Below are 24639 nucleotides of genomic sequence, written 5' to 3' on the forward strand. Positions count from 1 at the left end.
TCTTTAACACTTTTGCAAGTTTCTTTGTTACTAATGGAGGAATGTATCGTCTTTTTCTACAAAGGACATTAACTATGATGGTTGGACCCATTAAAAACAAACTTATGAAATATAACACCAATCCCTCGTGTGACATATTTCCATAATAAGGATTGGTGTGAAGAGCAACATGCACTCTAAAATAATGGAATAATCAATGACCTCACAATAATTTTCAATACCTCACAATATCTACTAGTAATCACTACAAAATGAATCTTCAAATTTAGGCTCATTTGAAGAATTTTCATATATTGGAACAGATGAACATGACCTAGATTGGTAGTTCTCTCAATAGTGAAAAAATTAGATGAAAGGTGGCTTAAACTTGCTTGAGACAAGCTTGTCCATTCTGAAACTTTACATGCATCACTAAGTGAGAACTATAGAAAGCATGGAGATTTTCTTGCAAAGGAAAAATCTCCCCCTGGTACAAACAATTCCATAAGGATACAACAATTAATTTTTTACCTTTTCTTTGATAAAGTGCTCAACCTCAGATATTTTTCCTAAAATGGCAGATGCTTCAATGCTAGTAACGTTTTTGATGCACTATGTGAAAGTGAAAGGTTTTCCCTGACACCTAGTGTAACTTCATTGGAAATATCTACATCTTATATAGATGTTATTTATGCACACAACTTGTCTATTACCTTTTCCAACTACTTCCTTATAAAATCCATGGAGTGGGTTGTGACTTTGTCCACCTTGTTGCAGACTATAATCATTGAGATTTTCTTATTCACTACAACTTCCTGTATTAACATATCACTATTGCTCAATTGTTTGGAAAAAGGTCCAAATCGTCAACAACGAACAAAATCCCAACAACCTGAGATAAAAACTCATTCAACTTAGTTCTAAATTTTTAATGACCCAACACATTCACTACATGAACTGGATTTGTATTTCCCTTCTTTGAAGATTCTGAATGCAGTAAAAAAGAATCTTCATTTTGTTCCATTGACATCATATTCCCTTGGTGTGTCAAACCATCCAACAACTGATAGAAAAGTATAGTCTTTCCTGCACCACTTAATCCTACCAACAAAATAGTATTTTCTTTCTTGCACCTTAAGAGTCCTATAGTGAAGATAACTAGGAGAAAAGTGACATGAAGGACTCCAATTGTAAAACAAAAATCCAATCTTAATCCTCAAATCTGTTTCAATATTTCCTCCATTGTTTATTTTCTTTACTTTCCCTCCTTTTCATCCACTAAGTTATTCAGTTAGTCGACCCCAACTTGAGTTTAATTTATCTAATATTCCTGCAATTGTCAATTAATCAGTTAGTGGTGAAAAGAGACAATATTTTTATAGAGAAGTGATTGTTTTCACCTAATGAAGGAGAATTTTTTTTATTCCACTTGGGAAAGGAATCCCTCTTTCCTAGGTAAAGGAGATAAACTGGAATTCTACTGGTGAAGGAGAAAAACCAGGATTTCACATAGTGAAGAATTCCATATTAATTAGGTAAAGGAATACAACTAGTGAATGAGCTTGACTAGGTGAATAAGTCCACCTCAACCAAAATTCCTCTTCTTAGGCAGTTGTTTTATTCTCTACTTTCACCTAGTATTCTCCCTTTGAGTCTTCTTCGGTTGCCCTCCATGTCATGATATTCCTTAAGCAAATTTCAACAAATCATCAAGCTTTATAAGGAATACTTAATCAAAACAATTATGTAAATTGTTCTAATCAACACTGAATTCAAGAGAAATACAGTCTATCCCCTACTTGTAGTTTGTATGTATTTCATTACTTTATATTAGGACTTGAATTGAAATTAGAAGAAAATTTATCCACTGGGTTGCTAGACACTATTCTACCATTGTGATCAAACCAAAATTTTCAATATGAATAAAAAAAAGGATTCACTGTCTCCACTAGCATTTCCTCTAGCACTGTTGAAGGCATTGTCATTGCCATTTACATTACGCCATCCAAACCTTGTGACCTTGAACTGAGATTTCTTCATGGAATTCAAAATATGAGGAATTTGGGAGACAATGGAAAGATGGATAAGAAAGATTTATATGATAGTCATGGTATAGAATAATAATGGGTAGTGAATGAAATCAAGTAAGAAATAACAAGCACATGGGAAGTTTCTAATAATTGTCCCTTATCCCTAATAAATAAAATTAATTAAAAGCATCTAACCTCAAAATTATTTAGCTGCTAGTACTCATTGAGATGACTGTTGATCTAAACATGCGAAGATCAAATATAAATTGTACAAAGGAAGAAATATTTGAAACCCATGTTGTGGTTAGGGAAGTTTGTGGTAATGAAGGGAATGCTGATAATTTTTTTGTTGTTGTTTTCCTCATTGCTATTTTCCTGAATTGTTGTATACATGCTTGAAGATTCTAGAAACGTTGAAATCAATCTAAAACCGAGAGATTGTAAGTTGATGTTGCAAGTTAGATCCACTATTTTGTTTTTCTTGGTATGCTAATACAAACTAATGTTATAATCACAAACCAAGAAGTATTCATCATAAGCCCACATATTTACCGCAATTCTACCTGCGAATGAATTTTGTTGAGGTCGTATATAGAAAGAAATAATTGGATTACCAACCATTGATGGATTTCATTAACCAATGCGACACAACTCACGATTGATGTTAATGAGTGTCAAGATGCAAGAGTGTATTCAAACATGTACAAATGGATGTGTTGAAGTCAATTCACTTGTAGGATTTTCAAATCAAGAGCTTCCCTTGTTGTTAGCGAGGAAGTTTACCATTTATGTATGCAAAATCCAAGGCACTCAAAAAGGATATCTAATCTTGGTCCTAGATAATGCGTTGGAGTTGATAGGACAAGATATGTTGGAAGGTGGGCCTTAAGGAATCCCACATCAACCAAATTGAGCATAAAACCAAAAATATTTTGAAGAAGCATTAGAACCAACATGAACTTACATAGCTTATTAAGAATCTTTCCTACTAAGAGGTCTGGTTTTCAAGAATAATCCATGTCTAGTTGCACCAATTTCCGAATTTTTATGACTAAAAATATTTTTATCTTTAATATTTAATTCATTTATTCATTATAGTAAACTATCCTACTTGAGAAAGAACATTCCCCTTGAAGTATAGGAGTACTTTTAGTGAATCCGTGTGTGTAACATAATTAAAAATATACTCATACTCAGGTTTGAGAAATACGATTCAATGTATATAGGAGCATGAGAGACCAACTACTTCAGATGATATGATGGGAATATTTGTTGAAGAAGAGAGTGGTGTTTGGATCTAATATTCATTTGGTAGGCATGGTGTTCCTAGTCTACTTGCTTATTTGGACCGCTCTGTATGTCCTCCTCTACCATTCCATACAAATATTTTGTTGTCGGATGGTTGGTATCTTGAGTGCATGAGAGATATGATGTTACGCATGTTGAGAACTCCTCGATTTGGTTCTATTGGATGCTTCCCATTAGATTCGTTTCATGATTCTTTAGTCTCCTCGTTGTTAGGGTCCTATGGTTTTTATAGGATCGTTTGATTATAGCTGATCATTATTATGTTTGAAATGTTGTAAATAATATTCCATGTTGTAAATTATTTCCAAAAGAAAAGGTCAAAACCTTAAGAAAAATAAAAAAATATGCTTGCAAGTCAAAATGCAGCATTAGAGGATAATTAACTATGTTTATATTAAATTAATCACATCATTTAAATGTGATTAAATGAATTGTAATAAGGCCTTGGTCCTATAGCTTTCATTTCAGTGTACATTTGAAAACCACAAATGGAGATTTATCATATGTGGTTAAATAGCGCACATTTTCCCTGCTCCCGATCACATCTCCTTTTTCATAAGACGGATCCAGCGCCTTTCTGGATCCCCGCTATGATTCTCTTTAACGGAGAGGGGCGGGGGGGTGTTCTGAAAAGCAGTTTTCCCCACCACTACATCTCCTTCCCTCATGATTTTGGACCCCCCCACATACCGTTAATTGATCCTACCCCCCTTTGAAATCCACCAACCTTCTCCCCCTTTCTTGCTAGTTCTTCCCGTATGCTCCCCTCCACTCCTATCCCGACACTTGGCCATGTTTGTTACATAATTAACATTTGACCTCGCTATCACTCCCGCACCACTCACTACCTGCCACTTGGACAGTTGTCCCCATTCACCTCCACGTCATTTCTCCACATCACCCTTGCGGACCCCACTTCCTATCCTTCAACCATGTGCCTCCACATCATCCCCCACCTCCATGTCACCTCCCGCCTCCATGTCATATGTTCGTTTCATGATCAGTTAAAACTATGTTATTTTCCCTGTACAGAACAATAATTTCAAACATGGTTTAGAAACAAGTAAGAATGAATTTTCAAAATCGCAAAGAGGTTTTTGTTGCTAACATTTTCATGAATAGAAACCTTTCTCCATTTTGTAACAACTATTATTGTTTGAGATATTCGGATGAAGCTTTGTAGGTATATTTTCCTGAATTTTCATGTTTTCAGCCAGTGTTTTCAAATCCGGGTTTCGAGCCGGTGGAACTGAATTTTCAAAACGCAAAGAGGCTTTTGTTTAAGACATCCTAATTTACAAAAACCTCTCTCAGTTTTCTAACATCTATTATGGTTTGGGACATAAAAAGGGATTACAGGACCCTATTTTTCATAATTTCGGGAGGAAAAAGCTCAAAGACAGTTAGTGACTTGGATGCCACCTCATCAAATAAGAGTTGCTATCAAATTCGAATTTCTCTTCTTTGTCACCAGAAATCCATAAAGATAGTGCCAAGTAGATTCATTAGTTTTGAATGTCCTATATTTCAATTCTATTTGTGTAATACAATTTGAGATATTTGTAACAAATCTTGATATTTTTTCAAGATATTTTAGTTTAGAATTTTTATAAATACTTCATCATTTGAAGTAAGAGATGTTGGTTTTTGTACGAAGAACACTATTGTATATTTTATGAAGCATCAAAAGATTACCAATAATATAGAAACTCTTTCACTGGATTCTTGTGTCAAGTTGTTGGTGAAGTGCATCTATCTATCTTATGTGTTTATATTTCTCTGTTTATAGAAAATATTTGTTTTCCAAATATGAATTATTCAATAGATAAATAAAGGGAAGAATTTGTTGAAATCTACACTCTGCACCCGACTACGAATAATTTCAATGTTTTCCTCTGATCTTTAAATATAGAATTCATGTAACAATACTCTAGATTTAAAGCGAACCTTAAATTTGTTCTTGCTTCTCCATTTCACAGACCTTAAAGAATCTAGTTAGTTTGGTTGCCCTTCCCTGTGAGATCTATCTGTAGACACTGCTGTCAATCTATATTTTATGTAACAAACTCCATATCCCAATGGTAATATAGTTATCAACCAACCATTCAAATATAAATCAAACCCTAAACTTCATCACTAGCCTAATATTCAATTCAAAAAAGTTAAATCTTATAGAGAGAGCCCTCTGTGAAGCTGGTAGGGCTAGATCCCAACTTCCAAAGTTGGTTTGTAGTTACCTTGGTGATTTTCTTCTGCAACCTCAGAAAATTACTGAGTGCTAACATTCTGGCATCCATACTGGGGATGAACATTTTAGATTCCTCATAAAAGAATATGAAGTTCCAGATCTGTTTACTGATCGTGAACAATGATCAGACACAAGAAGGTTGTATCATTCACCTAGCGACTCCATGCTCAAGCATCTAGAGCTTCAAAGTTTTCAGGGTGACTCCACTGTTAAAGAACCTAGAATTGCAGAAAACTCATGGGGACTCTATTTCTTATTGATCATATTTCTTGCTAAACAACATGACAGGGTATGTGGTAAACCCTAGATATGGTGAAGTTTTAAAAGAATTTAGGGATACATTAATAGATTTTCAAATTAATGAAGCTTTTTCAATGGCTGTGTTTCAATGTTTGAAAAGAGGAAAAAAATCTTGTGAAGGTAAAATTTGTTTTCTTGAGTTAATTGCTGAAAATTTAAGAAGGGTATAGAACTTTTGGATTTTTAGATTCAGTCATATAATTTCCGAGATCCTAAACAATTCTTAGAAAATCTTCCTTCTCCAAAACAAGAGGAGATTGTATTGACTTTTGATTTGCAGATTGATGAGAGCTTTGTTTTTTAACATAAGGCTGAAACTGAACAGTTGGAATCAAGGTTTAACCTTTAGAATACAACTGATGAAATATTCCATGCTCAATTGGTCAATCAAGGCCTGCAAGGTAAACTAATTAATCATGCCTTTATTGATCCTATAGAAAACTACATGGAGGTTCTTTTCAACTCAAGTGTTCAATCATGTTTTCATGACCAGATCTAATAGTAGTTGTCATTGCACTCTACAGCTTTGATTTTATGGACAAAAAATCAAGTTGTCCTTTTGATTGTACTAACAAGTAATCAAGCAGTCCACTTCTATCAGAAGCTACTTGACTGGCTTCATTTTCATTTTTGTATTATTTGATTCAGCATGATTTCCAGTAGTATAGAGTAGGTAGAAGTGTGAAAATAAGCTCAATCCCCTGAGCATTTTTTCAAGCATTCTTTCCAGTTTCAGTTTCAGATAGCAGTACAATTTTTAGTGTATAGAATGGTTTTGATTCTAGTTTGAAGATTTTCAGTCACAAAGGTTTTTATGACAGAGCAGGTTGCAGATTTGGGATCGGCCCAATGGATCAGGCTACTAGTCTACAGTGTTCTTGAAACCTCACAAGGAGAGTGCCATCCCCAGCTGGAGCCTATGTTAGGGTCCTATAATTTTTATAGGATCGTTTGATTATAGCTGATCATTATTATGTTTGAAATGTTGTAAATAATATTCCATGTTGTAAATTATTTCCAAAAAAAAAGGTCAAAACCTTAAGAAAAATTAAAAAACTATGCTTGCAAGTCAAAATGCAGCATTAGAGGATAATTAAGTATGTTTAGATTAAATTAATCACATCATTTAAATGTGATTAAATGAATTGTAATAAGGCCTTGGTACTATAGCTTTGATTTTAGTGTAGAGTTGAAAACGACAAATGGAGATTTGTCGTATGTGGTTAAATAGCACAAATTTTCATTGCTCCCGATCACATCTCCTTTTTCATCGAACAGCTCTAGCGCCTTTTTGGACTCCCCCCTACTATGATTCTCTTTAATGGCGAGGTGGGAGGGTGGTCTGAAAAATAGTTTTCCCAGTCACTACGTGTCCTTCCCTCGTGATTTCGAACCCCCCCCTCTTGCATACCATTAACCGCTCCTACCCCCCTCTGAAATCCACCAACCTTCTCCCCCTTTCCCGCTAGCTCTTCTCGCATGCTCCCCTCCACTCCTATCCTGACACCTGGCCATGTCCATTATGTAATTAACATTTGACCTCTTTCACACTCCCGCACCACTCACTGCCTACCACTTGGACTCATGTCCCTAGTCACTTGCACGTCATTTCTCCACATCACCCATACAGATCCCACTTCCTTTCCTCCAACCATGTGCCTCCACATCATCCCCCACCTCCATGTCACCTCCCACATCCACGTCATATGTTCGTTTCATGATTAGTTAAAACTATGTGTTTTCCCCTATATAGCACAATAATTTCAAATATGGTTTACAAACAAATGAGAATTAATTTTCAAACTCGGAAAGAGGTTTTTGTTGCTGAGATCCTCATGCACAAAAACCTCTCTCATTTTTGTAACAACTATTATGGTTTAGGATATTTGGATGAAGCTTTGCAGGTATATTTTCCCAAATTTTCCTATTTTCATTCAGTGTTTTTAAATGTGATTTCCGAGCAAGTGGAAATGAATTTTCAAAAAATGAAAGAGGTTTTTGTTTCCAACATCATCATTTACAGAAACCTCTCTCAGTGTTCTAACAGCTATCATGGTTTGGGATATACAAAGGGATTACAAGACCCTATTTTTCAGAATTTCGGGAGGAAAAATCTCAAAGACAGTTAGTGACTTAGAGGCCACCTCATCAAATAAGAGTTGTTATCAAATTCGAATTTCTCTTATTTGTCACCATAAATCCATAAAGATAGTGCCAAGTAGATTCATTAGTCTTGAATTTCCTATATTTCAGTTCTATTTGTGTAATAGAGTTTGAGATATTTGTAACAAATCTTGATATTTTGTCAAGATATTCTAGTTTAGAATTTTTATAAATACTTCGTCATTTGAAGTAAGAGAGGTTGGTTTTTGTACGAAGAACATTATTGTATATTTTCTAAAGCATCAGTGTATTACCAGTAATACAGAAGCTCTTTCACAGGATTCTTGTGTCAAGTTGTTGGTGAAGTGCATCTATATGTCTTATGTGTTTATATTTCTCTGTTTATAGCACATATTTGTTTTCCAAATCTGAATTATTCAATAGATAAATAAAGGGCAAAATTTGTTTAAATCTACACTCTTTACCCAGCTACGAATAATTTCAATGTTTTCCTCTGATATTTAAATATAAAATTTAGGTAACAATGCTCTATATTTAAAGTGAACCTTAAATCTGTTCTTTCGTCTCCATTTCATAGACCTTAAAGAATCCAAACAGTTTGGCTACTCTGCCCTGTGAGATCTATCTGTAGACACTACTGCCAATTTGTATTTTATGTAACAAACTCCATATCCCAATGGTAATCTAGTTATCAACCAAACTTTCAAATAAAAATCAAACCCCAAACTTCATAACTAGCATAATATTCAATCCAACAAAGTTAAATCTTACAGAGAGAGCCCTTTGTGAAGCTGGTAGGGCTAGATCCCAGCTTCCAAAGTTGGTTTGTGGTTACCTCGGTGATTTTCTTTTGCAACCTCAGAAAACTACTGATTGCTAACACTCGACAAATTGGAAAGGGTGATTATAGAAGGCTTATGGGTCTTCTTGTAGATATGCCTGATGGGTCTTTTGTTATTCTATCACTTCTTGGACTTCAGGTATGCCCTTGATGGTGGTAATAATTTGCTCTTCCTAAGAGGCAAAGACACCAATTGCTACTAGAATTTTAGAAAATTATTGGAGTATCATTTTTCTTCACCCAAAGGATCCTTGAACATTCTTTAACACTACTTTTCTGGTTGTTAATCCATGTTTATCACATAAATTAGTACGTGGGGTGTTCTTACAACACCCAAATTATTTTTTTCTTAAATAAATAAATGAAGCATGCTAAAGGAAAATAGTTTCAAAGAAAGAGTTTTCATGTACTTGGATTCTCTCATGCTACTAAGGCTTGTTGTCACTAGTTATCTATTTATCATGAGTTAGCTTCTTCCTTTCCGTGAATCAACTTAAAAGAAATCATAATTCCATAAAAATGCACTAAACCAACACGACAAGGCTTTGGAGAAACCCACTAAAGTGAATGCAACAAGCTAGAACCCTTTTCAAATATTTTGAAACAAGGGTGTCTTTGTGTCTTACTATTTCTCCTCCCCCAAGTCAGAAGTCTTGGAAGAAATAAGAAAATAACTAAACTACTACTGCTCTAACCTATTTTTAGCATTTCCTCCACAACAATGCCGAAAATATTGGGAAAAATATATGTTTATATTTCAAAGATTTAATTATCGAACCAGATTCATAGACCTAGAGATGTAAGAAAATTTTATACAATATTAAGTTCCTAATCTATCTTAATCTGCTGTCAGCAACTATTGATAAATTTAACTATTAAATAACATGTTCATGTAAGAAAAGACTGAATGCAAATAAACACACTGAAACTAAACATTGTTTTCCAGTCCCTGTCTTATATCCCCTACCAAAACTTAAAAACTCATTCCTTCACTCTATAAAGTGGTGTTTGATGCATTCAATAACATGTTAGATTTAAAGGAAAAAGGGATTCTAGCTCTAGTGGATAGTATCTCAAAATTAAATGTTGAAATTAAAGGCAAGGCATTAAAACATAAAACAATGAAATGGCAATAAAGATAATCTAATTAACTTAAACTAGAAAAGTAAAGAGTTAGATCATTACCCAGGATTGAGGGGTCCTTCCCAACATGATCAATGCTTCCAAGGGAAATTATATTAGAATGAAGTAATGCACAAAATATCAAGAATTAAGCAACATTCATTGAAGGAAAATCAACTTTGTTTAAAAGAAGGAAAATATAAGTTTGTTTATACAATAAACCTCCTAATCAACAAGAATTTCCCAAGTTTTTTATAGAATGAATTATCAAAACCCCAACTCTTATTATCTGCCTAAGTAGTTCTATGAAAGGAGCATTGGGGTGGATTAGACTTAATCCCCTAGTCTTATATTTTCCTAACTATGAGATAAAACAAATCAACAAATGATAACACCCAAGGTAAAATTGGGTCATTTGCCTCCCATATATACAAGTATATCATAAAAAATGTTTCCATGTTTTGAAAGTATCTAAGATTCACTCCTCTTGTAGTTTAGACAATTGATATGATGCTTTCCTCACATCTAGGCATTGTTAACAATTCTAGGCGAATTTGTGCATTTTGGCCAGATTGATGTTAAAAAAACCAATGATATCTCTCAAACTATTTAGTATTTTGGAAAACACCATGTGTAGTAACCAATTTACCACACTGAGAACAAAACCCATATTCTAAATTTTTTATATTTTCCTTCAACACCTTGAAAATTGTGCTTGAAGTTGACTTTCTGGAAACTTTAGCTTAAAACATTGTTTTGGAGTTGGAGCTTCACACATATGATTTGAGTGCAATCTAATTAAGCTAGAATTATATTAATTCCTCTGCCTTCAAAATCCATGTGGTGGAATTTCTTCTAGAAGGATGAAAATATGCTAAACATGCTCAAGTTTGAACTGTTGGTACAAGAACTCGGCTAAACAATTCAACATTAGTAAAATGAATTTAAAACTCAATGAGTTAATTAGAGACTTAGGAATTGATAAAATAAGCAACTTTTAATTCAATATGTGTGTCAAAGGGTTGGGGTTCAAAGGAGTGAACGTGTATGATAAGAAAGGTAATATGCAATTACAAGTGTAGGGTATGAGTGGTAAAAAGATGAAATAAGACATTTAGAGTGGTGACAAAATGGGGACCCAACAATTCTAATTCAAGGTAAATGGATTGTTGGTTAATGAATTTCGTGGCTATATATATATTGTATTGTAATATTGTAAAGAAGAATATATTGAAAAATATTTTTAGTTTTCCCAATTTACGTTGCTAGGATAAAGCATCTATGTTAATATGTACATTTATTTGGATATATCATTATTCCATCCAATGTTAGAGCTTTGCCTAACCTAGGTTGAATCTAGAATGAAAAATTATAATAATAAATGTTAAACAATAATTTTATATTTTTGAATAAAATAAGTTAATGACTTAAAAATTAAAAAGGAGTGAAAGTTTGCCCCTTATATTACCACATGCAAATGATTTATAATGTAATTTTCTTTAAATAATAGTGAATTATACTATATTACCAAACACCAATCGATAATAAGTATTCTTACTACTTTTATTTCACAAAATAGTAGGAAAACCTATCATAACTCGGTTCTCAAACCAAGAGTGGAGACAACCATCATTGGCTGATATTTGCAGATGCAGGTTGACTCATCACTGTTATTCAAGAAAAACCCCGCCACCTAGAATTACCCACTGGTGGCCCGTAAGGGGGGGAAATTTCACTCCTGCTAGATGCCTCTAGGTCTTGGGCCAATCCATTTCCTTACGACCAAGAAAGGTAACCTCTTAGCCGAGAAAAAATAATTTTAGGGATACTCCATGACCAAATTTTTCTTACTACTCCAGGCATTGTTTACTAATCTTTGAAAATATGTATATTTTTGGTAGATTGGTGTTAAAAAAAGTCAATGATATCTCTCAAACCGTTTAGTATTTTGGAAAAATCCATGAGTAGTAACCAATTTTCCACATTGGGAAAAAAATCGTATATGCTAATTTTTTTAGATTTTCCTTCACCTTGAAAATTGTGCTCAAACTTTTTGGAAACTTTGGTCTACAACATTGTTTTGGAGTCCAAGCTTCACATGGATGACTTGTGTACAATCTAGTCAACCTATAACTATATTAATTTGTTTTCCTTCAAAACCCATGTGGTGGAATTTCTTCTAGAAGGGCGCAAATATGTTAAACATGTTCGGGTATCAAAAGCGAGCTATTGGTATGTGAACTAGGATAACAATTCATCATTATCAAAAAACTCAAAACTCAACTAATTCATTAGAGACTTAAGAATTGATAAAATACACAACTTTTACCTCAATATGTGTGTTTAAGGGTTGGGGTTCAAAGGAGTGAAAGTGTATGATAAGACAGGTAATATGCAATTAGGAGTGTAGGGTATGAGTGGTAAAAAGGGTAAATAAGGCACTGAGAGTAGTGAAAAATGGGAACCCAACAATTCTAATCCAAGGTAAATGGATTGGTGTTTAATGGGTTTCATGAATATATATATTGTATTGTAATAATGTAAATAATAATATACTAAAAAATATTTTTAGTTTTCCGAGTTTACATTTCTAGGGTAAAATATCTATGTTAATATATACATTTATTTGGATATATCTTTCTTCCATCCAACAATAGGGCTTGGCCTATCCTAGGTTGAATCTAGAAAGAAAAAATTATTATAATAAATGTTAAACAATAATTCTATATTTTTAAATAAAATAAGTTAATGATTTAAGAATTAAAAAGGAGCAAAAGTTTTCCCTTTATATACCGCATGCAAATGATTTATAGTGTAAGAGCCTTTAAATCATAATAACGAATTAAACTATATTATCAAATACTAATCGATAATAATTATTCTTACTACTTTTTTTTTCACAAAACAATGGGAAAGCCTATCGTAACTAAGTTGCCAAACAAGTGAGTAATTTTAAGTGCAATACTATGTATCCAGTTATAAAATTTCAATAACATGTTAAGGAACTAATGTTAATTGAGAATTAGCATTAGTTCATTAAAATTAAAATTTTATTTGATATTGTATGTGCATACCTAATTTTGTTTTTAAATTGTAAACTCTTAAAAATTCTGGGTAATAGGAGATCAATTTAAAACTTTGGTTAAGGATAAAAATTGTTTTTTTTTTAACCATAAGACTTAGAATATTATACCTAATTAAACATTTAAATTTTTTTAAAAGAGTATCAAAATATAAAAGTTGCTTAAGAAATTGGCTAAAATGTATGTATGAAAATTAACCAATAGATATTAATAGCAATCACAAGATATTATTACTTAAAAAACATAAAGATTCATTTATGGACCTAATAAAGTTCCCTATATCTTTTGGAATATTATTTAAAAATAAAATATAAAAAATAAAGTAATTGTTTTGATGGTATGTTAAAACCCTATATATATGAATTTTGTTTTTTATTTAAATATATTTATTTTATTTAAAAACCATATATATTTTACTATAAAAAATATAATAATTATATTATTGAGCATAAAAATATATGTAATATAATTAGCAAACAAAAATATTGTTTTTTATTTAAATATATTTATTTTATTCAAAAACCATATATATTTTACTCTAAAAAATATAATAATTATATTATTGAGCATAAAAATATATGTAATATAATTAGCAAACAAAAATATCATAAATATGGTTAAGTACCAATTAATTGTTTATGTTTATATAATTTTTCTGTTAAAGATATTTTAAATTATATTTTATATAATAATAAAAAGGGTTAGTAATAAATGGATTTTTTAAATACAATATATTGTTGGAGAGAATGTTTAGTTATTTATGTGATTTATTTTACTTCATTGTTGGTTAAATTTTGATTTATAAATCTAATATTCATATTTGTTGAATTATCTTTTTTTTCGTATTTAAAAAAATATATCCTAGCCATTAGGAATCTTATGGTATCAATATGATTTATATTGTTGACCATTTGAATGAAGGTAACACACTCAACTTGCAAGGTTTACATCAAGAAAGATACTTCACCATCTTTATTTCATTTTTGGCGTTTGCACTTGGTCTACAATAAAGGAGATTACAACTTTATTACCTTTCATATGTATCTAATGACATTTAAGTACCCATTTAATTTCCATCGTCTCACATATAGATAATGGCTAGTGTACCCATGTGTCATTAGCATTTCTATTTTAAAACCTAAAACTTATTCAGGTTTGCATCCTTCCACTCTCAAACTTAACAAATTATTAAAAAAAATTAATCCCAATGTAACCATCATTAAAGTGAAACACCTTAATTAGATTAACAACACTATCAATTTCACACCAAGAAATATTCAATCACACCTACTAAGAAAAATAAAGTTGACAAACCACTACCCCATATTCCTTCCCAAAAAAACAAAACAAAAAACAAGAATCCCTTCAACTTTACATCTAACCCCACCACCATTACACACTCTTGAACCCTTGAATTAATATATTATAAACATACACCTCTATTTGAACGTATTGGAAAATCAGTTTTAAAAATATGGTCAAACTAAAATCCAAATAGAAAATCTTTAAAAAATAAATAAAAATAAATTATAAAATAATTCCAATTACATTTAAAAAAATATTACTAAAATATTAAAAACATCCCTTCATCACACACCATAGCCATAATTCTACCCATATCCACAATTATGAGTTAAAATATTAATTAATACACCACATTATACAATGTGTGTGCATATAAGTTTCATCTCACACACAATCCAACACTTAACAAATTTATTAACATAAAATTTAAGTTATTATACCTATTTTATAATATCCCATCTTAAATTAAAGATTTTGTTTAACTAAATAACCATATTATCTACATACTTAAATAGCTAAACTATCTCTACTTACTTTTTATTTTTGTATTTGGAATGATATATACTCCTTCGTTAAAGCTTTACTGATTATGGTTATTCCATAGAGCAAGAAAAAAATCCTATGGTATATAAGACACTAACGGATAAGTAGGGTAGGATTTTATTTAATAAAAAGAGTAATTTAATATTTTATTTTATTTTTTATTTTTTTAATTGGATAATATAAATTTTAATGAGATTGTGTTTTTTAATGTATAAATAAATTTAGGATTTTATTTAATAAAAAGAGTAATTTAATATTTTATTTTATTTTTTATTTTTTAATGGGATAATATAAATTTTAATGAGATTGTGTTTTTTAATGTATAAATAAATTTAGTGTTTTGAAAAATGATGAAACATAAATTCAATGAATAGTAAAATTGAAAAGGAAAGTAACTTTTAAAAACATGGAAAATAATGCTATTTCACATGTGACCAAGTTTTAGTTTTGTGGAAAGAGTTTTTTTATTGAGTGTTTAAGTGTTTAAGTTTGACTTGGTTTTTAATATAATAATATAGAAAATGAATGTTTTAATAATTTTAGAATTAAAAATGATTGAGTTGTAAAGTGACTTAAGGGATTTTCATATGATTGAGAAAGGGTTATATAAAGTAAAATGTGTTAGGTTGAACATTTTCTTGTGAGACATTGGAATGTCATAAGCTTATCATGGATAAAGGATGTAATTAGTCCATGTGTTATATTGAGTATATTTAATTATGTGATGTTATGGATATGTTGAGATAATCAAGATGTATTCTTATTTAGGGATTTTATTTTTTTAAGAAGGTTTTTATAGCTAGGACCTATATTATATTTTTGAGTTAGATAAATTGAGTATATTTAATTATGTGATGTTATAGATAGGTTAAGAGAATAAAAAAATATTTTTATTTTAAGGTTTTTAAGTGTAAATTTAAAATGCGTTTATGTGGTGATAATTATTTTATGGATTATATATTTTTGTTATAATAAATTAATGATGTTCATGTTTAATTTATGTAATATATATTATTATGTCAATAAGTTGTTTAAGTTATAAAATTGTAGAGTTTATTTTCAGTGTCTAATTAGTTTTAATATTTTTGTGAGTTATTGGATTTTATTATTTGTGAAGGATGATTGACAAGGAAAAGAAGTAAGAAACATCATTGGCATGATAGACACTAGTCTTGATATTTATGGGGAGTTGTAATTATTACTAATAAAGAGAATTTTCAGCCTATGTCAGTAGAGAGTTCTTAATATGATGGGTAAGTTGGGTTGCATGTACATTAATTGAGTTAGGACATATTGATATTGTGGTTAGACTTAGTTAATATCCTCTCTCTTGTATAATTGATTGACCCATTTTAGACAATAAGGGCTTATTATATGTGTTAATTAATTTTCACTCATTAGATTATTTGGGGTTGGAAAAGAAAGAGTATTTTCCCTTGTCGCGTGTTAATCCCCACCTTACAAGTGGATCTATGTTATATAAACCTACCATTGGAAGGTAAACAATACAACACGATTCATGTGAAAACCTATTCAAGGAAATAAGTCTTAATTCCATAATGTTTTAAAATAATAGCGACCATCATTGCATAGCCCCCAAAGGAAACTCAATTAGTGATGACCATGTAAATGAAGTATTATGTGTCAGGAGTTCGAGTGTTCAAATCCCCCCTATTCACCTATGTGTGCGAAAGGGGAATATGTATGCGCTTAGAGTTTATAGTTGCAACATTTTAAATTGACCCCATGCCATGCGAGTACAAGACCAACTTAGTCGCCAATTCCGCTAGTAAAAAAAAAAATTAGTGGATACCATTGCATTGGAAAAAGTCATGGCCTGGTTAATTGACATTGTAATAAAAACATATAGAGAGATGGATGCAACCTAATATCAAAATTACCAAGGATTTGTTCCAAAAAATTTTATAGATATATAACTAATGCCTAAACTGATAGGCATGCTAGGCACACTATTTAATGACATGACCCAAAATTAACAAAACCTTATATTGCATTCCATACAAAGGAAAAAGTAGAATTCAAGTCCATAAATGGTGCCCTATGTCTTGTAGAGATGGTTAATAGACTCCTTTTTATGATTTTCCATGCTTGAGAGATCCCTAGAGGAAGAAACATCCTTAAATTACTCTAACTTCAAGAAGGAAGAACCTTGGACCACCATTTTCGTAACCTTTAGTCCCAAAGAGTCATACAAAGACATTTTACAAATTGGACTAGTAGTGAAGGAGGGGCGGGGGGCGAGGGTGGGGTTGGCAGTTAAGTTACCTATTTGGGGAGGTTTAGAAAAAAAAAATATGAGCAACCAAATAGACCACTATATCTAGATTCAATTCTAATTCCAAATTCTCATTCTTCTTTAAAAGCATGAAAACTATAATTTTTTTTTCCATTTCTCTCAAAGTCCTCAACTAAGTTGTAGTCTCCATAACATATCTATCGTGATCTTGATTTTTTAACATAAAATTATGATCTGAATAAGATCATTATATTTTTTTTCATCCATCTCAATCCTTTCATAATAGAAAAAGTGGAGGAATTAGCTCCCGAGACCATTTTTACTAGTTGTCCCAATTTGGAAAATTTTAGGTCAAAAGATTTAGGATCCATTTTGAGGCCTTAAATGAACACTTTTTTTAGTCCCAAACATATTTTGGACCTTCATTCCATAATTTATACATCAATACCTTTCTAATAGCACAAGAATCACCTCAATCAGAGCTCGTATGAGAAAGTTACACCTCTCGAAAATTAACTTATCAAAATTGACCACCATAATATGAGAGGGTGCCACATCAACCCCTGTTATTAGCGGAAAAGGGGCTAGCCACGTTATCATGCTAAATAATACTATATAAGTTTCAATATTGTAACATTTAAGGGTTGAAGGAGTCAAACTTAACCACTAGTAGGCTATCAGGTTGTTTTATAATTGAGCCACTAGGAGGAAAAGAAGTTCCATTATTTTCGAGTGCATTTTGTTCCATATATGAGTAGAGTATCCAAGAGGGATAGGGAGAGAGCACACAAAGATGATTTTTCCACTGTAGTAGCCCATGGGACACAAGCATTACTTTTTTTCCTTGCATCCATTTTCTATTCAAAGAAAGATAGCAAAGTAGCCTCACCTTCCAACTACGTTTTTTCCCAAAAGGGTTTCCTAGGTTATATCTTGTGCCAATCATGGTTTGTGAATTTTAATTTCTCTATTCTCTATTTCTTGGATAACTATAATTTGCATGTATACACAATAAACAATAATTTACATATCCAAAAATCTAAAGAGAAATAAATCCTCATGGTGTAGATTTCAATTTTTAAGCATAATTTTATCATATATGTTGTGATGAACTCTCTAGTGGGAATATCTAATATAATTTAATAATAATATTGGTATCAGAGTAGTTTTTATTGGGTATATTGTGGATATTTGTAGGGGATCTAGATTAGCTAATCCAAAATTCATAAAACCCTAATAATGGCCAACAAATTTTTGAATAACCTTTGTGACCTTGCAGAGGAGAGATTTTCATGGTTGAAATCATAAGTTATAGATAATGTGAATATCATCATATTAGCTCTGACTAATCATCTTAGGCTATCCAAAGAATATTGGGGTTCTAATGCAAAGGTCGAATCAGAGGGGAGATTAGGAGTTCAGAAAGAAACAAAGAATGAGCTGAAGAAAGATCAACCTGGATAGAGTGTTGTGAACCTTTCAATATCCCTATTCAAAATTTAAGTGAATGTTGATATCAAGTTCTACCAAGATGATATCAATGATCTTAAGCTAAATTATTGGTTGTAGTAATTAAAATTTTATTTTAGTGTTCATCATATCGAGGAAGAAAAAGATATTTCATTTGCACAAATAACATTAGAGGGCCATGCCTTGACCTGGTGGGAAAGGCACAAGGAGACCTTGAATTTGGAGGGAGGTCCTCCAGTGACTAAGTTGGAGGACTTTAAAACCCTCATAAATTCACAATTTTACCCCATTGAGCATGTAGAGGGCCAATCGATTTAGTGGCATTACTTCAAGAAGAAGTAGGGGAAGAGTGTACAAGAGCACACCACAAAATTTAGAAAGATGGCCATAGTACTAGATATCTCCCCAAAGAACCCACATGCACTCCTCAAGTATACGAAGGGTCTACACAACCATTTATGGAAGAAAGTTATGTTTTTCAATCCTAAATTGGTGGATGAGGCTTGTGTACAGGCACAATGCCTATATAACATAGGTCTGAAGAAAGGGAAATCAAGTGGATCGAAGAAAAAGGAGCATTGGGACATTTCTAAGGAGGGGGGGAAGAAGTGGAAAGGGGGAAAAGATAAAAAGATGAAAACAAGAAAACACCAATGAAAAGATCCCAACAAACAGTACAACCATTATAACATTGACGATCATATAGAGGAGAAGTGCTAGAAGTTGAATCCAGATCTTAACCTGAAGAAAGAAAGAAAGATAATAAGAAGAAGAATCTCATGGCCACTGATTTAAGAAACAAGGTTGAAAGTAGCTCAAACATGGATGAGAATATCATCTATACATCAATTCAAAAGGAGGTGAATCTAAGTAGCCTTAAACAAAAGGAAAAAAACAAACATACCAAGATATTCTATATAAAGATATAGGTTAAAAAGACTAGGATTGATGCTTTGTTTGATTCAATATTGCACGTGAATCTCACTGCAATAGAGTTGGTCAACGAATCGGGATTGGAAGTTTGTAATCATCTAGGCCCATATCAATTGGGCTGGGTAAATTAGGATGTAGAAATAAAGGTAACCAAACAATGTAAAATTAGATTTTTTATCAGTGCTCAATTTATTGATGAAGTAGAACTAGATGTAATTCCCCTTGATGTATGTGGAGTGGTGTTTGGAAGTCTCTACATGTACACGCAAGATGCAATATTCATGTAGAGAGCCAATCAATACCACCTTGTCAAGGATGGAAAATCATTCACCATCAACACACATAAAAGAAAGTCGAAAATTTCATTAGTAAGTGCCAACCAAGCTAAGAAATTGATCAGTTCTAGAAAGAAGTATGTTTTTCTATTTTTAACAGAAAATCGGTTTATAAAAGAGTCAGTAAGAGCAAAGGAATCCCTAGAAGGGTGTACTAAGAACCAAACAAAACAATTAGAAGATTTTCTATAGGCATATAGGGATGTGTTTTAGGAGCCTAAAGGGCTACCACCCAAAATGGAAGTGGAGCATGAGATCCAACTATTTTCACACTCCCCATTTCCAAACATTGGGTTGTACAGGCATTCTGTTATAAGAAAAAGTGAGGTGAAGAAACACTTGCAACAACTACTGGAACACGGTGTCATTCAACCATGTACATCACCATGTGGGTCACTCATCAAAATTTTTCCAAAGAAGGATGGGACTTAGAAAATGTGTATAGATTATAGGGTGTTGAATAAAATCATACTTAATAATAGGTAACCCATGTCCATAATAGATTTTCTACTGGATCAGTCGTAGCAAGTGAAATAATTCACCAAGCTAGATTTAAAGTCTAGATATCAATAGCTTCAAGTTAGAGAAGAAGATACCTGGAAGACTACCTTCAAAACCAAGCAAGGTTTTTATGAGTGGTTAGTCATGCCATTTGGCCTATGCAATCCACCATCTATGTTTACGAGGCTAATGAATGATATATTGCACCCTTTCATAGATTCATTTTTTATTGTCTATTTATATTATATATTGATACACAATGCTACCTATGTGGAGGACATCTCACATTTGACACATGTGCTAGAGACACTAAAGAAGCACCAACTACTAGAAAATCTCAAGAAGTGTGGGTTTGCACAATAATATTTAGTGCATCTAGGTTATGTGATTGGTGGAAGAGAGATAAAAATAGATCCTTCCAAGATGGAGGCCATCATGAAATGTCCAGTTCCTACTATTTTTTTTGAAGTTAGTAGTTTCATTGGGAAAACCCGGTACTTGAGGAAATTCATAGCCTCATTTTCAGTGGTAGAAACATCACTCCACTCCATATTAGAAAGTGGAAATCGTTTATAATGGGGAAAGGGTAAGCGGGGCGCCTTTGAGAAGCTAAATAAGAAGATCAGTCAAGCACCAGTTCTGGAATTACCAAAATTGTAGCATCCCTTCAAAGTGGAGATATATGTAAGTGGGTATGCTATGATAATGGTCTTGACACAGGGAGGAAGGTATATATGCTACCATTCAGAAATATTTCATGGGGTAGTTCCTAACTACCTGTTGTGGCCACCAACAACCCCCTTCCTTATTTAGTATTAGCAATAAGACTATGTAAGTGGGGACCCTTAGTCAAAAAATTCAAAAAATAATTAGTGCTCATATATGTTACTCCTTAAGAAACATCGCATCGCGCAAAGAATGATAGGGTATTTTCTTGTGAGTCAAAATCGTAAAATGCGAGATCATGACGCGAACTCCATCGCATCACATGCGTTAAGAAAAGCTCATGTTAGAAAACTTAAAAAAATGCCGATATACGATATCACATATCACATCTCGCAAAATTGCATGAAAGACACATAACGATTTAACGATTAAGCGATCTGTGATCTTGCGATACTGCGATCCATGATCTTGCGATAGCGTGATCAAGCAACCTTGCAATTGCACAGCACGACGAAATTGCAGTAATACGATACAATGAAATGCGATACTGCGATACAGATCGCAGAAACATTCTATCACAGATTTTCCTGGCTCAGTATTCAAGAAAAAGTTTTCCATAAACTAAGAACTGGTTACACGCTTTAATGATAATTAATTTATTATATGCCAATTGTTAATAAAATATGGTTTTGTGTTGTTTGAAGAGCCAGTTCATGTCAGGTGGCGTGTTTTTGCATATCCGTAGCATTTAAAGCTTTCCTATCGTTATTTATTATCATTACTCTCCCCTCACTTGTAAACTGCAGGAACGAAAAACAAAAGTTACACAAAGCAATGTGCAGGAAGCTATGAGGAAAAAGGGTAAAGCTCCAATGTTCAAAGACAGAGAAAAGACGCCCTCATAAACAAATACCGCATCCAACAGAACCACAGATTCACAGAATGCTGATGAACCATCCATTACAGATCTTTCATATACAGCCATGGTTAAATGAGTATTGAACGATGCTAATATCAACAGGCAGTTTAATGCTCAAGGTCAAGAGCTCACGAGGTCATTATTTTTACAAATTTTGAAGCTTTATACCTGATAAAGATGAAGAGGCACAAAAGGCGAAAAACGCATCAAAGAAGCCCGGATCAAAGAACGGAGGCAGTTTCCGATGCGCGATTAGCGCCTAGCGCTAATCGCGCATCGCTGAGAAAATTGTTTGAGAAGGAAAGCCTCTAACTGCTCAGTCACCTGTAAGCCTGAAAAGTGCAAGAAGCAATGATTAAAAACAAACTGGAAATAGAAAGCTAAAGAAGAGGCAGAAGCAATCCAAAGGGTTAACCAAGTTGAACTGAGATTATTACTAGGCATACGCAGTAAAGCCACATAGTCAGAAGATGACTCTCGAGTATATCATCGATTTTGCTGAGAAGATGGTGCCAGCTCTTACCAATTATTTTTGCTTAGCTCAACCAAAAGCGGAAGACAGCCAGCCGACTCTACCCAAGAAAATACTGAATGCTTGCAACATTAAGGAGCAAATGCAGAAATAGTTAGATATTAGATTTAATTTTTAGAAATAGTTTTGTTTTATTTTTGCTTAGAAAAAGGGCGGTCATTTAAACCATATCCTGAATCTGTGTAATTAAGTTATTTAGTTAGTAATATTTAAACCATTCTCATGCATTTAGAGAAGGGTCCAGAAATTTATCAAAAACTTGTCCTCAGAACATGCACTTTTGCACCCTCAGAGGAGGTTTTAGTGAATGAATGGAACAAGATTTGTTGATGTTTGCATTTGATATCTGCTACTGATGTTGCACTTCTGTACTCTTAGTGGATGTTAGAGCAAGGAGAGATAAATCATTGTCGCTTGAAGCTTATGAGTAGGACTAGTCATAAATGGTACTTTTATCTCTTGACCATTTCTACTTATATGTTAAAGTGATATACAGTTTTTAGTTGTTTATGTATTATTGCATGAATGCCTGAGTTATCATTTGGCACTTTTGTACGGTGATAGCTATTTATTTATGCTTAATGTATGAATAACTCATTATGCGATATGTTTTTCACAACTGTTTCGTCTAACTTTTTATGCGAAGTGGTTCATCCTTATTGATTTCCTTTCTTATAATAGCTGAATGATCTTTATTACCAGTTGTTATTTGAAATCTTTTTAGATCGCATAACAGAAGAATTACATCCTGTTGGCATTATGATTCAAGTGTTGTCCTTGATGGCAACTCACTCAGAGGTTGGTACAGATGCTCAGAAGTTGATACAGGAGATGGCAACTTAATCAGAAGACAGATCCTAGTACAGCTTGCCAAGGAAGTTCATACACGCAGGTTTGTTAAGACCAAGTCGCGTGTACACGCAGGTTGGCTTCAAAAAAAGCGCGTGTATGTGGAAAAGTACCTTTGGTCCATGGCGGTTAGTCCTTGGAAGTTGTGCCTATGGTTTCGGACCATTATGTCTCGACGGACGTGTTGATCCCTAGTTTCGAGGTTGATGGTATTGTGTTTCTATGGTTTTGGCTCTTGGTATTGAACAAGGCCTAAGGCTATATAAGGAGAAGATCACTAGGCAAAGGAGCATGGATTGTGGGTGTCTGACGCAGTGAGAAGATCTGGTATTGCTGGTTATATGTTCGGGACGCTTGGCAAGGGTCGGATCTGACAGCAAAGGCAGAAGTAATCATTTCTAGATCTGCACGCGGGTTGCCTTTGGAGAAAGCGCGTATACACGCGGTTTTGGTACAGTGAAGTAGCGTATGCATGATAAGTGTTAATATTTCAGGTTGCTGCTGATTCTGGTGGTTGTTGCAGAGTTCTAGATTCTGGTTTGGGTTCTGTGTTCTTGATGACAGGGTTTCATTGATTCGGTATTGGGTTGTTTAATGAATTATGATGCAAGTATAAGTTGATGATTGTATTGCGGTAATGTTTGCTTTGTACTCTTGGATCCAGTCTGAAAATTGATGAAACGTGGTCCCTGAAAGTTGTAGGGTCAGCACCTACGTACTAGTGAATGGATCAGCTAGTACAAGAGCTGAGGGGGTTGTAGCTCCCCTCCAAAAGTAGTTGGAAAACGAGAGAGGGTTGTAGCCCTCTGCAGGTTGTAGCCTGCGTGCTGGTAAAGGACTGCACCAGTACATTGTAAAAGAAGTTTCTCATTAAAGAAGAAAGAGACAAATTGCAGCAGGTGGTTTTCACCCACATTGGGTTTCCACCTTATATCATGGTGTTCATGTGTGTGGCTTTTGTGTGATGATCTATTCTGTTATACTGCATCTGTTTACTGTTAATATGCTTAATAATATCCTGATGCATTTACTAAAGATAAGATTAACTGAATCATAAGATCTCTGCATATACGCTAGTTGCTTTAGACACAGTCGCGTGTACACGCGGGTTCACTTAACTGAAGTCGCGTATATGTTTCTGAGTATGAAATTGAAAAGTTTTATCTGATCTGATAATACTGATTCACCCCCCCTCTCAGTATTATTTTCAACAATTGGTATCGGAGCAGGTCCTTCAAAGAAAGCTTGATCGCTTGAAGGAAAAGATCCATCAAATGGCTAATCCAGAAAGAGA

At 33.1% G+C, this 24639-nt stretch overlaps 1 pseudogene; it reads right to left on the reverse strand.

Moving 5' to 3' along the window:
* Positions 1-498: 498 nt before the first annotated feature.
* On the reverse strand, positions 499-22030 carry LOC149168120 (uncharacterized; annotated as a pseudogene).
* Between the last annotated feature and the right edge of the window lie 2609 nt (positions 22031-24639).

Source organism: Pinus tabuliformis, chromosome 4_2 (genome assembly GCF_031772625.1).
Source record: "Pinus tabuliformis cultivar Carrire ecotype Pingquan chromosome 4_2, CPIR1, whole genome shotgun sequence".
Taxonomy (NCBI): Eukaryota; Viridiplantae; Streptophyta; class Pinopsida; order Pinales; family Pinaceae; genus Pinus; species Pinus tabuliformis.